General features: G+C 43.2%; 2 long non-coding RNA genes across 2 annotated transcripts in view; both read right to left on the reverse strand.

Annotated features, from left to right (window-relative positions):
- LOC119469422 overlaps nt 1-3,027 on the reverse strand; it is a 6,097-nt gene extending 3,070 nt beyond the window's left edge. Inside the window, exons 1-2 of the long non-coding RNA XR_005198220.1 lie at nt 2,989-3,027; nt 2,358-2,483 (exon numbers count right to left, since the gene is read on the reverse strand). This is a non-coding gene — a long non-coding RNA (uncharacterized LOC119469422). The remainder of the gene's footprint in view (nt 1-2,357; nt 2,484-2,988) is intronic.
- A 4,170-nt stretch (nt 3,028-7,197) lies between these two features.
- Nucleotides 7,198-10,037, reverse strand: part of LOC108295605 — a 15,487-nt gene continuing 12,647 nt past the window's right edge. The window contains exons 4-6 of the long non-coding RNA XR_001821466.2: nt 9,985-10,020; nt 7,869-7,920; nt 7,198-7,275 (exon numbers count right to left, since the gene is read on the reverse strand). This is a non-coding gene — a long non-coding RNA (uncharacterized LOC108295605). The remainder of the gene's footprint in view (nt 7,276-7,868; nt 7,921-9,984; nt 10,021-10,037) is intronic.

Raw genomic sequence — 10,037 nt, forward strand, 5'->3', positions numbered from 1 at the left:
ATTAATAGAGGTCTAATCACTGAAGAAAAGAATTCTGTGTACAGACTATGCATCTTCTGGGATTTCTGGTTTTTTAAACAGATAATTGAATAGCATACCCTTTACAACACAGCATTTCTGAATACTGGCTACTCAGTTCAACTCTCTAGAAAGAAAATATATTCTAGGGAGACACATCGATGTTGGAAAGTTTAAGAAAAATCTAATGGACAGCAGTTTTTTCTCTCTTAAACTGACACTCAAAATGGGATCATTGCAAACAGTCAACAGCAGTAGCGTGAGACACATGTCTATTAAATGCTTAGACGTAATGCTTTTCAGCTTCCCACGATCATAAACAGAAGCAGCCTGTTCAGAGCATAGCTCCTAGTGTTTCACCGTTCACACAAACGGCTCTGTTTGGAGCCGGTCTTCTTGGGGCTGGCCTCTGCCTCCACTGCTCCTGGAGCTCACTTCTGTGGAAACCTGCACATATTTCTGCATGCTCTCTGATCTTGTGACTAGAAATCAGAGCCCCAGCCAGCTTAGCTGCAGGTTTTGAGAACAATTCAGCTCCCAAAATGGCAGAACTAAGTGTTCATGATTACAAATTTGAAACCACCTTTGCAAAAATTATAACTGAGAAAATTATGACAGTGAAAGAGGGCTGATCTGACTTCATCTCACTTCTAACCTGCAAGCTGTCCTTGTTCATTCCTACGCAGAGGCCAAACTAACTTTGGAAGGAACTTAGTTTGTAGTTTAACTTTGAAACAAAGATGGTAACAGCCCTTTCCCAAAACAAACCCCTTCCCCACCTGGGGACTAGATAGATGACCTTTCCAGAACTAATAAATTAGCCACAAGTCATGAAATTGTGGCTTAGGAGTCATGAGGCTGAAGGCTGCAAGAATCTGAACCTCACCGTATTGCTCCTGGGAATAACATCACTATTGTGTAACCTAAAATCAGTGCTGGAGATATTTTGCAGACCTTGTACTGGGATCAGGTGGCACCACCCTAACAAATAAACGTGGCTCATCTGGTTCTGTGGCCCCCACCCAGGAGCCAACTCAATGCAGGTCGACAGCTTCAACTCCCTGTGATTTCATCGCCGACCTAAACAATCAGCACTCCCCACTTTCTGACCCCCTACCCACCAAATTATTCTTTTAAAAAACCATCCCAGAGTTTTCAGAGAGACTAATTTGAGTAATAGTAAAACTCTGGTCTCCCGTACAGCTGTCTCTGCATGAATTCAACTCTTTCTCTATTGCAATTATCCTGTATTGATAAATCAGCTCTGGCTAGGCAGCAGGCAAGGAGAAATCAGGCAGTCACAAATCTTGCTTCCTCTGAGGGACCAGTTTGCAAATGGATGACTACGATTAAACTCATGTTAGCATTTGCAACTTTCAAAGTACTTCCATTTGTTTCAAAATCCTTTGCTGTCACACTCTGTGCTAAAATGGCTACCATAAATATCACAATGATCACTTGGTTTTTACTATTAGCAAAGTAATGGCAAAAATGTTTTTTGTTTGTTTGTTTGTGTCTTAGAGTCTGGCTCCATCACCCAGGACTGGAGTGCAGTCACGTGATCACAGCTCACTACAGCCTAAACTTACCAGGCTCAGGCAATTCTCCCAGGTCAGACTCCCAAGTAGCTGGGACTACTACAGGCACCTGCCAACACACCTGGCTAACTTTTAAAAAATGTTTTTGTTTGGACAGGCTTCACTGTGTTACCCAGCAGGTCTGAACTCCCGTGCTCAAGCGATCCACTCGCCTCGGCCTCCTGAAGGGCTGGGATCACAGCCATGAGCCACTGAGCTGAGGCGCCAAGTGGTTATTTTTGAATGTAGCTATATAGACACTGCAGTATATCTGCAATATATGCTATATCTTCAATTGTAGACATACACTGAGGTGATTCTGAGTAACAGTCCTATCTGGAGTCACGGGCACAGATAACAAAACTAACTTGTGCCGCTGCCTGGCATCATCTTTTCTGCTGCTGCTCAATGTAAACAAGAGCTGCTCCCTCGGCTTGCACCAGATGGAGCTGACACAGCTGTCCTCACTGTCCAGTGGGCACCCAGGGCGGATCTGCTGGAAATGCCCCCCTGCTCACCCTGCCTGCCTGCTGCAGGGCCCTTCACTTCACAGCAGTCGTAAGGCCAAACTGGAAGGGAACCCTGGGGAAGCTGTGTTTCAGTGTCATGTTGGTGCATCTGGGAGGAACCCCACGATCCGGCAAGGCTCCCCACATACTCATAAACAACTACTGGCCCCAGCCTGCTTCTGTGAATGTCTGAGTACCCAGGGAGCCTGTGAGTGCGGTGGGCATGGGGTGATGCCCCAGAAATCCTTCTCACACTGCGGGAGGTGAACACAGAAGCTTCTAACTCATCAGACCGATTTCCAAACACATGCAATGTTCCCAATGGGGAGGAGCCAGGGCACAGAAATCTGTAGCTATTTAACATCATATCTCAAGGTTCCTATAAAAACAGATCTTCAGATGAAAGGGGGAGACAAGGACCAGCAAAAGCAAATACACAATGGGTGACTTAGGTTAAATCTGTAACTTCTTTATAGTCCAGAGGCCTTAAGACCTTAACAGTGGCCAATTATTTCAAAGCCAGATGTTTGCCCCTTCAAAGGGGACTGAAACTGGCAGGTGGCCTCTAAAACACTATAAAGATATTCACTGTACTATGTCATTCTGACAGCACACTTGTAAGAGGTTGGCCAAAAAACAATCAGAAAAACACTTTTCAGTTTATCAGCCAGTTATTACAACAATAACACATCAAGACTTACCCATTAATGCTGGAAAATATAAACTGTTATACCAAAGCTGGATAGATTGAAGTCTGTGGTCTTATGCCTATTTCCTTTATTGGCACAATGAAACCTGTAAAGATATTTCTTACAGTGATAACTTGGAGAGCAAATGAGGCATGGAAAATGATGACACAGTTTGCCAAAACCTTAGAAACTCACATTGTCTCAACTGCAGCATCCTTGGGATTCTGGCTGTCATACCCACTCCACAGATGACGATTTCGCCAAAGCTTGGAGGCCAGGAGCATGGCTCCGAGGACAATTTGTTTCCAATTAGTAGGACAAAGATCAATGTTAGCATTAGTTAAAAGACATTCAATGTACACCTGCAAAATAGAGCACTTGTCTTTGATTTCAGTTCTGTTTCAGTGCGGTTGTAAGAACATTTAAGAATTAAAGACTTCTTCCGGTTTTGGCCATAAAGTAAGTGCCTTTTATTGTTATGTTCTGCAGGGACTTTGCTCAGACAAAGCGAGAGGCCAAGTCACAGTCATAGTCAGATACCTCTGCAGCATACTCTGCCCATAGAAATTTCCATGCCAATTTCATTCACAGGGATGTGAGCATGAAGAAAGGCACCTTCAGCACATTCACACTCATGAAAGGCAGCACAGACACAGGCCTCGTGCAGATTAAGGTTGTTCAGGAAACACTACAGTGCCATCCGTGTGCAGCGTGACATCTGGCTGGCAGGCAGATAGAAATTTTACAGATGTGCCATGCTCGAATGTGTAGCACCCAAGTCATACTGAGAACACTGCTGTCTTCTCCTTTTCACAATAGCTAACCCGCCCTTGGGACACAGGCTTAGGAACTGCAGGTCAAGAGTGTCTCCCAGTGCCTGCAGGGCAGACAGCATGACAAGGGCAGGCTTCCGTTGCTGAGAAACAGTCCCTGTATTCAGTGCCTTGATGAGGAACGCATGTGAATGAATGGAGGGTCCTGCTCACAGCCCCTATTTTCCATGTCTCCACAATCACCTCACGAAAACTTATTCCTTTGTCCTACAGTATCTGCATTCAGTCAATTCTGTGGGTTTGAAGGCAGAGAGAGCTGCCGGCCTCTGTATCCTTGGGGTGCCTCTAAACCTGTCAAGCAGTTTGTGAGATAATCTCAGAAAGTATTTCAGAAAGTATTCTCTATCTATCCAATCTCCATCCTCTAAAGAATTGGGTGAGGGACCAGCTGAGTGAAGGTTACAGAGATAAGCTGTGAGGTGTTGCTACCTCAGACAGTGCTCTGTAGAAGAGTATGACTCTATGCTACTTGATGTCTTTGTATCAAGGTGAAAGGAAAACAGTTCATTTTAAGAGAGCTCATTTATTGTCTGAACATTATCAGATTGGCGGCTCAGATCTGGCCATGTTCTCCAAAGTCAGCTGTGTTTTCCAAATCACATGGCCTTTGAACCTGACATGTTCTTATGAGAGATGCTGCTCCCTTTCTCCAAAACTCTGCACTGTCTGGTATCCAAGGAATAACCCTCCCTCCCAGGGTTCAACTCCACAGGACTCATTAGAGAGCACTGAAACAGCACTCGTGAGCCCTCAACTTCCTGTCACCTTTCCTGGTAAGCTGGTGACCTGCTGACACTCATCGATACCACTTGCCCTCCTGGGTCAGTGAGAAAGTTCCTCTTTTAACACCGACTCTTCTATCAGCATGATGGATCCTATCCCACTTTTGCAGAACACTGTTCCCCAAATCACCTCTTCTTGAGGACTTTCTCCCTCTCTGCCAGAGATTTTCCCCAATACAAATGTGTTGCCTGTTCCCATCCTGTTCCCCCTAGCTCCCCCAGGGCATCCTCTTATTTGCTCACAGTGTCATGCCCTGGTGCCAGCTCACCTCCCATCTCTCCTTAACCACCCTTCATCCCCATCACTCACCCTAGACTCCTCTTGCCGAGGTCCCCGGAGCCTTCACACCCACAAACCAGAGCCTTTCACCCCAAGGCTCCACTCCCCAACCTGGCCCTAATCTTCTCCAGGGAATTGCCATTGGCCTAGCTCCTGGGGACTAATACTTACATGTGAGTTACCCTCCTCCAATCCGTGTGCAATCCCTCTATGGCTACCTTCACTGGCAGGCTGACTGCTTCAGATTCTGGATTGTCATTTGTCACGGCTCACCTGGAACAGCCTAGTTGCTTCTTAGTCCTTTTCTCTGCCCCAACCCTCCTCCCAACTGTGGTCTACTCTCCCCAAAGCAGTTGGGATAACCTCTAAATTAAGAACACTGCACTCCCCTGCTCAAGATCTACCATTAGTCCCCACTTCAAACTGGAATAAAACCTTAACTTCGTCCCCTGCTCTGCAAGCCAAAGGGCCCGGTGAGCGATGGCACCGCCTGTGCGGCCTCATCTTTTCCATTCTTTCCTTCATTTCTCTCACCACACGGGCTCCCTGCTGTCTGTTCCGTGAACACACATGAAATGTGTTCCTGTCTCTCTTGGCACTCATCCCACTGCCTGTAATGCCAGCTCCTTATCATTCTTGCTTTGTAGTCAGGTCACTGTTCACATGTGACCTCTCTAGAGAGGCTCTTCCTGATCATTCTGAGAGTGCGAGCCCCTCACATCACTCTCTCTGTATCCTGCTTTATCATTTTGCTATTTGCCATTACCTAAAAAAAGAAATGCTTTCCTCATTAAAACAAATGCCTCATAAAGACAAGGACTGTGCTGGGCCTGTTCTCTTCTCTACCCCAGCACTTAGAAGAGTGGCACAGGGTTGGCATCCCAGGGGTGTTTATGGAATGGGCACCTTCTTGGCAGCATGTAGCACTGTGACCACAGACTTTCCTATCGTGAACCCTTTGTTCTTATCATTTTTTCCTGCTCTTCCTCCTCCCACTCTGGCCACTTAACTGGGGGCTTGTCCCTCACATGCTGGTAGTCTTTACAAAGCTATCTTTTGTCCATTTTCTCTTTTTTTCCTTTTCCTGGGTCACTGCGACTACCGGTGTGTTCCACCATGACCGGCTTGTCCACTTTCATTCTAAACACTTTCTTTGCATTTGAGCAGCTATTCTTTTTTCTTTTTCTTTTTTTTTTTTGCTGTTGTGCAGGGTGGAGGGCAGTGGTGCAATCTTGGCTCACTGCAACCTCTGCCTCCCAGGTTCCAAAGATTCTCCTGCCTCAGCCTCCCAAGTAGCTGGGATTACTGGTGTCCACCACCATGCCCAGGTAATTTTTTGTATTTTTTAGAAGAGACAGGGTTTCACCATGGTGGCCAAGCTGACCTCGAACTCCTAACCTCAGGTGATCCGCCCAACTTGGTCTCCCAAAGAGCTGGGATTACAGGCGTGAGCCATCGTGCCTCGCCTTGAGCAGCTACTCTTACTCTTCATTCCTTACCTCCAGCTCAGATTCATGCTCCAGTCCCATACATCCAAATCATGACCACACTGCTCAGATTCATGCTCCAGTTCCATAGATTCACATAATGACTGCACACGTCACTCTGCTATCTCACAGGCACACCAAATTTAGCCTGAATACAGTGAACTCCCCCTTCTTCCAATCCAGCTTTCCCTCCTGCATCAGCTCTCTCTCTCTCCATCTGGAAGTACCACTCCTGCTTCCCTCCAGCATGTGCTGAGCATTCCCAACGGCTGCAGCTCCATGAAATGGCCTGCATCTGATCCAGTGCTCACGGAGAGGTTTCTATGCAGGTGCCCAGCAGAAGCCTTTGACCCTGAGCTCTAGCCGGATGCTAAAGGAGAGGCTACTGCTCTAAGTATCCTTTCTCTCCAGGCCGTGTGGTTGACACTCCTCTACAGGTTAGTGTGGGGAGGGGTCAAACAATCCCAGCCATCTGAACAGGACTTTATATTCAGAATGAGTCTCAACACAGGAATTCTGTGAGAACCCTGTAGAGGTAAGGACACAGCTATGGCTTGGCAGGCCAACTAGCAAAGCCCATGTCCAAGTCTTACTGGTTCCACATGCCTGGGCAATTTCCGGAGCAGGCACAAGAGGTCACCAGGAACAACATAGCATTCAGAGCAGCAGCTCCAGGTCAGAACTCTGGGGAAACACAGCCTGGAACTCAGCTTAGACCTACATTGGAATCTGTTGAGGGAGAAATCAGAAGTCTCTCCTGCTGCTTTTAGTAGCAATTGCTCTGTGATAAGAAAAGCAATGGCATCATTTTAAAACATAACAATGATTAAACTCTAATATGTGTATTGACTTTGCTTGCACGGGTTTCTCTTAAAAGATCTGATGATAACTTTAGGAACCTACTTTTATTTAGAAACACAGCTATATACTGTGTAGGAGACCAGTTATTCAAGATGCTTTATAGATAAGAAATAGCTTACCAATGCTACAATTGCACCTGGTACTGTTAGTTTTGTGACTTTAAAAAGATTACAGAAATATCTGAAAATGCAGTTGCGTTTGGGATCATCCTCAAAGGATTTCCCTGGAATCTTTTCTCGCTGAAAGAAGAAAAAAGGCAATATAAATATTCATTCAAGAAAACTTCTTAAGTACTCTTAAGATGGGAATGTTCAAATTTGTGCCCATGTGTCCCTTACAATAATTTTGCCGGAATAAAATGTCTTTCAGTTCTAAAAATGGAAACAGTAGGATCTTAAAATATTTTTGGTTTTCTGTGAACATAAATGCTAAGGTGGCCCTGTGGCTATCATATGCCTGAAGAAGGAAGTTTTTAAGTTTTTATAGCATTTAAACAAATTTAAATTTAAATTGTTTTCTAATTCTATTCACAGAGTTTGTGCATATTTGTTAGGACTACTTACAAATATTTATATTGTTTGCTGCTATAAAATATTATCTTTAAAAATGACATATCTTGTTATTTGGAAGGTAGGTTTATTCCCCTTAGCGCTCAAATTAAATACAGCTGTAAGTCAGTTCTTACTCCAGTATGTCCAATTTACAACACTCCCTACGTAAGATGATTAGACACAACTTAGCGAAGACTTAATGGTGGACGATTTTGACTTCATCTTGAAATAAACACAACTCTGTAAGACATAAACAGAACCTCAGAAAAAGTGACACTTACTGAAAGTGGATGTATTGGCTCATCAAAAATAGCCAGAGATCTATTTGCATATCTATGAAAGAAGAATGTGCATTTAAGAAATTAGTTCAGCAATTGTTAATATCTTAGTAAAGTAACAGCTGGGAGTAGGGCATGGAGGTTGGAGAGTGATACTTCTTGTTTGTTTTGGTAAATTTGTTCACCAAAACAGTTGTTGCCAATTTTTCTCCTGGATCCTGGCCTTCAGAGGGTTTCTTGACCTCTTTTTCGTCAGCACATCACGTTCTGAACTGGGAAGTCTTTTCTACATTGATGAGCCAGACTTGCCTTTAAATACTGACTCCGGCTAACAGGGAATGGTAATAAGCTATATCTATTTTTACTCCTCTAACCTCATGGTGGAACACAAGAACATTTTAGAAAGCAGTAGCTGTTGGCAATAAAGATTTTAGAACTTTTTAGAATCAATTAAGATTTCCCAAATCTTTCTTTATTATACTTTATGTTTGCTGAAGTTGTTTGAGTTACAGACTTAATTGCCTTTGTATTTTAAAAGAGGCCAGTCTTTAATGAACTTTAAAAACTAACACATTGTGTGATCATTTAGGAAACGAGTGGTTCTCCCAATGTGGTTTGTGGACCCCTGAGATTCCCTCGGAGACCCAGGATGTCGAAACTGGTTGTTGTTGTTGTTGTTGTTGTTGTTGTTACAGGGTTTTGCTCTTTCACCCAGGATGGAGCACAGTGGTACAAACCTGACTCACTGCAGGCTTGACTTCGTGGGCTCAAGCAATCCTCCTGCCTCAGCCTCCCAAGTAGCTGGGAAAAAATGTCTACACCAACATTCCCAGCTGATATATATATATATTTTTTGATAGATGGGGTCTTACCACATTGCCTAGGCTGATCTCAAACACCTGATTCAAAGTAATTCTCCCACCTTGGCCTCCCAAAGTTGCTGGGATTGCAGGTGTCAACCACCATGTATGGCCCAAACTGTTCTTACAAGAATCCTAATTCAACCTGAGAAGCTGATTGAAAATAAAACACACAAATAATTTATTACTTTTTAAAGTATTAAGACATTGATTGCTTTCTCCCTGTTCAACACTTGTCATGACTGTTTGAAAGCAAAAGTGGGTAAAACTGGTGGTTTCTCGGTATGAATAAGGGCAGTGGTACCAATTATACCAGTATTCATTCCACTCTTCACTGCCCCTTGCAGTTTTTATTAAAGTAGCATGTTTCCCTGAAGAACATCCTTGATGAAACAGTAAAAATTAATGGTGTTATTAAATCTTGACCTCTCTTTTTAGTATTCTAAGCAGAAAGTTCACATAAAGCACTTCTGCATACTGAAGTATGGTCATGTTAAAGAAAAGCACTTGTGATTAAATTGTGAGCTGAACAAGCCAATTTTTCACAGAACGCCATTTTTATCTGAAAGTATAACTGATTATTATCCATAAAATTAAGTCAAGTGAGTCCGTCATTTCCAGGAAAATAACAGGTATTTGTCTATAGTAAAGCTAAAACTTTCAAGCTAAAAATCAGGACTTTGAAAACTCATACCTACTACTGTGAGCTTGACAGCATCTCCATATTTGAAGACATTTTTATAATGGTGGTGATATTAATGAAAGTGAGTTTTTGACACTATAAATAAGCCAAGTAGCCAATGCATAATATTGTAAAAGCCAGTAAGGGGAAAGATCCATTTATTGTACAAGAAAGATCAGTGACTTTTAGTGAACAAATTCATTGATATGTACAATCCCGCTATAACTATTTTAATCAGTTAGCACTTCTGGAGTTTTGGTGGGGTTAAAGAATATCCACAGTTACCTGAAAACTTTAAAAATATGCCTTTTTCCTACTATATATTTGCGTGAGGCTAGGGCATCTTTTCACTGCTTCTTTACAAATAAATTGCAAACAAAGACATAAACAAATACACTTTGGAACGCTTAATAATTTACAAGAGTCTTACGAACCAAAAAACCCACAAATGATTCACTGTAACACTGTAAAATAAACACTCTATAGCTTATAATGTCTAGAGTTGTGACCTGACAGCATGTTTCATATGACACAAAGTGATGAGCTGACATAACAAGACAGGTTTCAAAGAGCTCACCTGTGCTTTATGTTGTAATATATTGCCAAAGTCACACTGTGGAGGGAAAAAAA

This window comes from Cebus imitator, unplaced genomic scaffold, assembly GCF_001604975.1.
Source record: "Cebus imitator isolate Cc_AM_T3 unplaced genomic scaffold, Cebus_imitator-1.0 Scaffold652, whole genome shotgun sequence".
In the NCBI taxonomy this organism is placed as follows: Eukaryota; Metazoa; Chordata; class Mammalia; order Primates; family Cebidae; genus Cebus; species Cebus imitator.